Genomic DNA, 6,201 nt, shown 5'->3' on the forward strand with positions numbered 1-6,201 from the left:
GAGCCGGGGGAGGGGAGATCCAGGCGCCCGGGAGGGAAAACTGTGTTCAGGGTGGGATCACAGAGGCCGACTCTGCGCGGCCTGGGCCAGAAGCAGAGGGGGATGAGGAGGGGAGGTCAGCTCAGGGACCCAGGGCCCGAGTCCCTCCCTAGCTTCCCCTCGTTATGCGGCCTGGGTTACTTAACCTCTCGTGCCTCAGCTTTCCTATCTGCAAAGTGGGGTTGTGGGAAGGAATCAGTGAGATCGCCTGCGTAGGGCGCTGTCCAGTGCTGCCCAGCAACCGTGATCTTATTAAGACCCCGCCCGGGCACCGCATCCCACTAGTCTCGGAGAGGCTGACAGGGCGAGGCCCCTCCTCTCCTCCTGCCGCCCCTAATCACACTGCGGGAAGCCGGGCGCGGTGGCTCACGCCTGTAATCCTAGCACTTTGAGAGGCCGACACCGGCGGATCGTGGAGCCCAGAGTTGGAGACCAGCCTGGCCAACATGGCGAAATCCTGTCTCTACTAAAAATACAAAAATTAAGACCGGGCGCCTTGGCTCAGGCCTGTAATCCCAGCAGTTTGGGAGGCCGAGGAGGGTGGATACTTTGAGGTCAGGAGATCGAGACCAACCTGGCCAACATGGTGAAACCCCGTCTTTAGTAAGTACAAAAAAAAATTAGCTGGGCGTTGTGGTGGGCGCCTGTAATCCCAGCTACAGGGGTAGGCTGAGGCAGAAGAATCGCTTGAACCCAGGAGACGAAGGTTGTAGTGAGCCGAGATCACACCACTGCACACCAGCCTAGGCGACAGAGCAAGACTCCGTCAAACAAAAGCCAAAACAAACAAACAAAACAAATAAAAAACGCGCCAGGTGTGGTGGCGCGCACCTGCGGTCTCAGCTTATTGGGGAGGCCGAAGAGGGAGGATCGTTTGAGCCTGGGAGGTCGAGACTGCAGTGAGCCAAAATCCCTTCACTCCACTCCAGCCTGGGCGACAGACACAGCGAGACCCTATCTTTAAAAAAAGAAAAAAAAGTCACACGGCGGGAGGGTGTGACCCTGGGAAGCAGTCTCCCGTGCAGTCTCCGCCTCTGCCCGCCCCCTCTCAGGCCCACGCCCCGCTGCGTGCAAGCAGCTCCTGAGCCCACTGAGGCCGGTGCGAGCGCCACCTCGCGGCCAGCACCCGTTTCCCAGCGCCCCATAGCCGGGGGACCGGACCTGGGAGCCCTTCCTCGCCTGATGTCAATGAATATTAGCTTTCACCATCGTTAGCCCTTCAGGCGTATTGCCTCATTGAATCCTTCACTCGAGATTGGCTTCATTATTACGTCCTTTTACACATGGCCAAACCGACTTTCCGAGGGGCTTAGGACACTAATCAGTAGCAGAAGCACTATTTGGTTTGGTTTTGAGATGGAGTCTTGCTCTGTGGCCCAGGCGCGATCTCGGCTCACTGCAACCTTGACCTCCCGGGTTCAACCGATTCTCCCGCCTCAGCCTCCCGACTGGCTGGGATTACAGGCGCGCCAACATGCCCGGCTAATTTTTGTATTTTTAGTACAGATGGTATTTCACCATGTTGCCCAGGCTGGTCTCAACTTCCTGGGCTCAGGCGATCCGCCTGCCTCGGCCTCCCAAAGTGTTGGGATTACAGACCTGAGCCACCGCGCCCGGCCTAGAAGCAAGATTTGAACCGAGTTCAGTGGTCCGCTGATTCCAGGGCTCACGCTCCACCTCCTCACACAGAGAGCCACAGAGTAAGCTTAGTTGAGGAGGAGCAAAGCAGGATCATCTCTCCTGGGAGACTTCTAAAAATCAACTGTATTGAGGTATAATTGACATACAATAAAAAATGTGCCTACTTTAAAGAGTACAATTTGGTGAGTTTTGTTTTTTAGACCTTTTTAAATTGGGGTAAAATATAAATACGGGCCAGGCGCGGTGGCTCACGCCTGTAATCCCAGCACTTTAGGAGGCTGAGACGAGCGGATCACAAGGTCAGGAGATCGAGACCATCCTGGCTAACACAGTGAAACCCCGTATCTACTAAAAATACAAAAAGTTAGCCGGATGTGGTGGTGGGCACCTGTGGTCCCAGCTACTCGGGAGGCTGAGGCAGGAGAATGGCGCGGGCCCAGGAGGCGGAGCTTGCAGTGAGCTGAGATCGCGCTACTGCACTCCAGCCGGGGCGACAGAGCGAGACTCTGTCTCAAAAAAAAAAAATATATATATATATATATACACACACACACACACACTATGAAATGTATCATTCGAAACATTTTCAAATGTACAGTTCAGTGGCATAAGTACATCACACGTGTGGAACCATCGGTGTTATTCATCTCCTTTTCCACTGAAAAGGTCAGAACTTTTTCATCATCCCAAACTGCAACTCTGTACCCATTAAACAGTAACTTCCATTCCTCCTGCCCCCAGCCCCTGGTAACCACTATTCCACTTTCTGTCTCTATAAATTTGTCTGTTCTAGGTACCTCAAATAAGTGAAATAATTAATACTTGTACTTTTGTGTCTGGCTTATTTCACTTAGCATAATATTAGCTTGATGAGTTTTTTGTATGTGTGTGCATCCATTTTAACTACCATCCCAATAAAAAAAAAGTTTTTAAATTTCCATCTCCTCCAAAGTTTGCCTGTTCCCCTTTACAGATAATGTCCCCAAATTCCATTCTCACTCCTCAACACAAACCCTGTCAAATCTCTGATCCACTAGGCCTAGCACGGTGGCTCATGCCAGTAATCCCAGCGTTTAGGGAGGCCGAGGCAGGCAGAAGTGGGGAGTTCAAGACCAGCCTGGCTAATGTGGTGAAACCCCGTCTCTACTGAAAATACAAAAATTAGCCAGGCGTGGTGATGGGTGCCTGTAATCTTAGCTACTCAGGAGGCTGAGTCAGGAGAATCGCTTAAACCCGGGAGGTGAACGTTGCAGTGAGCCGAGATCGCACCACCATTGCACCCCAGCCTGGGCGACAGAGTGAGACTCTGTAAGAAAGAAAATAAAGAAAAGGAAAGAAGGAAGGAAGGGGGAGGAAAGGAAGGAAGGAAGGAAGGAAGGAAGGAAGGAAGGAAGGAAGGAAGGAAGGAAGGAAGGAAGGAAGGAAGGAAAGAAATCCCCCATGTGCTTTCTGTCACTGTAGGTGTATTTGTTCTAGAATTTCCATATAAACAGACTTGCACAATATGTGATTGCTTTCCTTTGGTTTCTTTCACTTACTACAGAGCTTTTCAAAAGTCCACTCCTTCTCACCATGAGTAGAATTCCACTGTATGGATCAACCTTGTCTTACCCCTACCCCAGCTGATGGGCACTGGGTCTTTTCTGGTTTGGGACTACTATGAGTGAAACTACCATGGACATTCTTGTACAAGTCTCATGTGGATATATATGTTTTCATTTCTCTTGATTGCTGCTTAGGAATGGGACTGCTGGATCATAACAGTTACGAATTTTTTACGTATTCTAGTTTCAGATGGTCTAAAATGTATAACTGAAAATGCTTTTGTCTGGGAAACTTCGATGTCCGAGACAAGCAAGAGATGTTTAATTGGTGTTGTAAGGGATGAGAGGTGTGTGGGGGTGGGCAACTGGATGGTGCTGTTGGCTCTGGGGCTTTGAGGAAGAAAGTGAAGAATGAAAGGTTCAAGGCGGCTTTTTAGGACTTCAGTGTCACCAAGAGCCTCCAGCAGAGGGCAGCAGAAACCATAGGACAGCTCAAGGGCCGGCGGCCAAAGACCATGGAGTTGCAGACTATCAGAGGCCAGAGGGACCCTGAAAGTCACCTGATCCAGCACCTTCAAGGAGCAGAGCGGGCGACTGAGGCCCAAAAAGGAAGAGGAACAGGCATTCTTCCCTTCCTTTGCCTGGCCCACTTGTTCTCATCCTTCCACACTCTGACATGAAATGTTTAACACACGCATGTCTCTCTCCCTAGGGCTCTGAGTTCTTCAAGGACTGGGGCCAGGTCAAAATCATCTTTATGCTCCCAGGACCTGGAACAAAGTAAGTGCTCAATAAACTGCCACCTTGTGCAATGCTCTTCCAGCTCCCTGCCCGCCAGCTCTGCCTACTGGGCCCAGCCCTACATACAGCTAAAAGGATGGACGTCCCCTGAGGCCTGCCAGGAAGGCTCGAGGTTCTCATTCATTCAGCCATCCAATAAACACCATTTTGTGTCTGCCTAGTACTCAGGACACAGAGGAAATGACATTGATGATGACCATGATGATGATGATAGCAGCTACTAACTTTGGGGTGGAGGATGCTGGTGTGCCACCCTCCTACTGATTTAACTTAACTCCTCCTCCTAACCTAACTCCTACTGACTACCAGGTACTATTTTAAACCTTTATTTAATAACTTATTTCAGCAATAAATAAGAGTTTCCTGCCCTCAAAGAGCTCACATGTGAGTTGGGGAAAGAGTCAATTATTTATTGAATAAAGATTTATTAAGCACCTACTATATGCAGACATTGGGGCTACAGCTATGAACAAAATAGATAAGATTTTCTGCCCAAGTATACAAAGTGGAAAAAAAATGAAGCTAACATTCTGTTAGTGGTAGTGGGGAAGGGATTGTAAAGATGCTAAATCAGGAAAATCATGACATATTAGATTATTAAAAGAACTATCATTTTAAACTAGAGAAAATAGGGAAGAGAATAGGGAGTGCTGGGGGTGCAATTCTTGGAAAGGTGGTTATGGAAGATGTCATTGAAAAGGTAACCTCCAGGTAAAGGAGATGAAGGCAGGAGCCATGCAGATTTCTAGGGGAAGAGCAAGAAACAGCAAGTACAAATGCCCTGAGGCCAGAGTGTGTACCATATTCAAAGAACAGCGATAGCAGCTCTCTTTGGAGCGTGGAGCCAAGTGAGTGATGGGGATCATGGTGGCAGACATTGAAGACAGAGGTGTAATGGGGGTCGAATCCTTCAGGCTCTCCTAGGCTGTGGTAAGCCGATTTGATTGTGCTTTGCGTGAGATGGAAGCCATTAGAGGATTTCAAGCAGAAGAGAGACATGATCCAACTCAGATTTTAAGAGAATGATTGCTGTTTTGAGAATAGGCTGTGGGGAGCAACAGTGGAAATGGGGAGACCAGTGAAGGGGCCGCAGCACTAACGCGGTGAGCAGCCTGGTGGCTGGGCCAGTGGAGGTGCCGATGAGTGGGCACAGCACATCACAAGGGCTCCCAGAGGGCAGCTGGGGTCAGGGCAGGGGTGCCTCTTCCCTCCGGGGTGGGAAGGAGGTTGTGAGGAGTCCTAGGCTCCTGGAAGGGGCTGGAGAGGGCTCCCTGAGGCTGTAGCTGAGGGTGAGCAGGAGGCTGGTCTCATCTCCTGCACACACTCACCCCAGCAGGCCGAGTGTTGGCGCACACCCTGCACGCCACTCCGTGTCTCACCCACAGTACTGCAGGGATGCTCTAGCCAGAACACACAGACGGGGCAGGGAGTGGCCTCTGCCCACACATGGCACAGGTGGGTGGCTGGCCTGGGGAGGGGCTGCAAGGAGCAGTGAGGTTGTCTCAGGGGAGTCCCACAGGGATAGTGCATTCTTGCGGCTCTCCTTTCCTCTCCACCAAGCTTGGCATAAATGCCTGGCAATGGTGCCGATGACAGCGGTGGACCTGGCCCACTCACGGGGGCTGTGCCCATCTGACCCCCTCCCTTACCCTCCTGGGTCTTAGTGTGTGTGTGTGGAGGGGGTGGTCCCTGAAATACAAGCCAGGACCCCCTAGCTGCCCACCTTCCAGCCTGGCCTCCCCCTCCTTCTCAGGCTCTCAGGTCCCTGCCCCTGGGTGGTCCCTGGTCTGAATCTGCCCACAGGGTCCCAACCCGCACTCTCCTCTCCCACTCCCAGCTCTGCCTCTGGCCTGCCCGCCAGCCTGCCTGGCACTCAAACACCCATCCCTCACCACCACCCCCCACTCTAGCTGTAATCACAGTTCAGCCCAGACCTCCCCCTCCTGTGAATAATTGGGGCTGATTTAGGGGCTATCAGGGGAGGGGGGGGCTAATGGAGTTCGTGGGGGGCCGCCCTGGTGATGAGGGGAAGGTTGAGAGGCAATTAGCAGGGCTGACAGCCTCAGGAATCACCTAATGTGCCTGCCCGCAGGAAGGGCTGGTGAGGGGTTTGTGGGGAGGGGGCGGCCTGGATGGACTTGGATTTGAGGAGGGATCTGCCCCTCCCTCAGCAGGA

Source organism: Chlorocebus sabaeus, chromosome 20, assembly GCF_047675955.1.
Source record: "Chlorocebus sabaeus isolate Y175 chromosome 20, mChlSab1.0.hap1, whole genome shotgun sequence".
Lineage (NCBI taxonomy): Eukaryota > Metazoa > Chordata > Mammalia > Primates > Cercopithecidae > Chlorocebus > Chlorocebus sabaeus.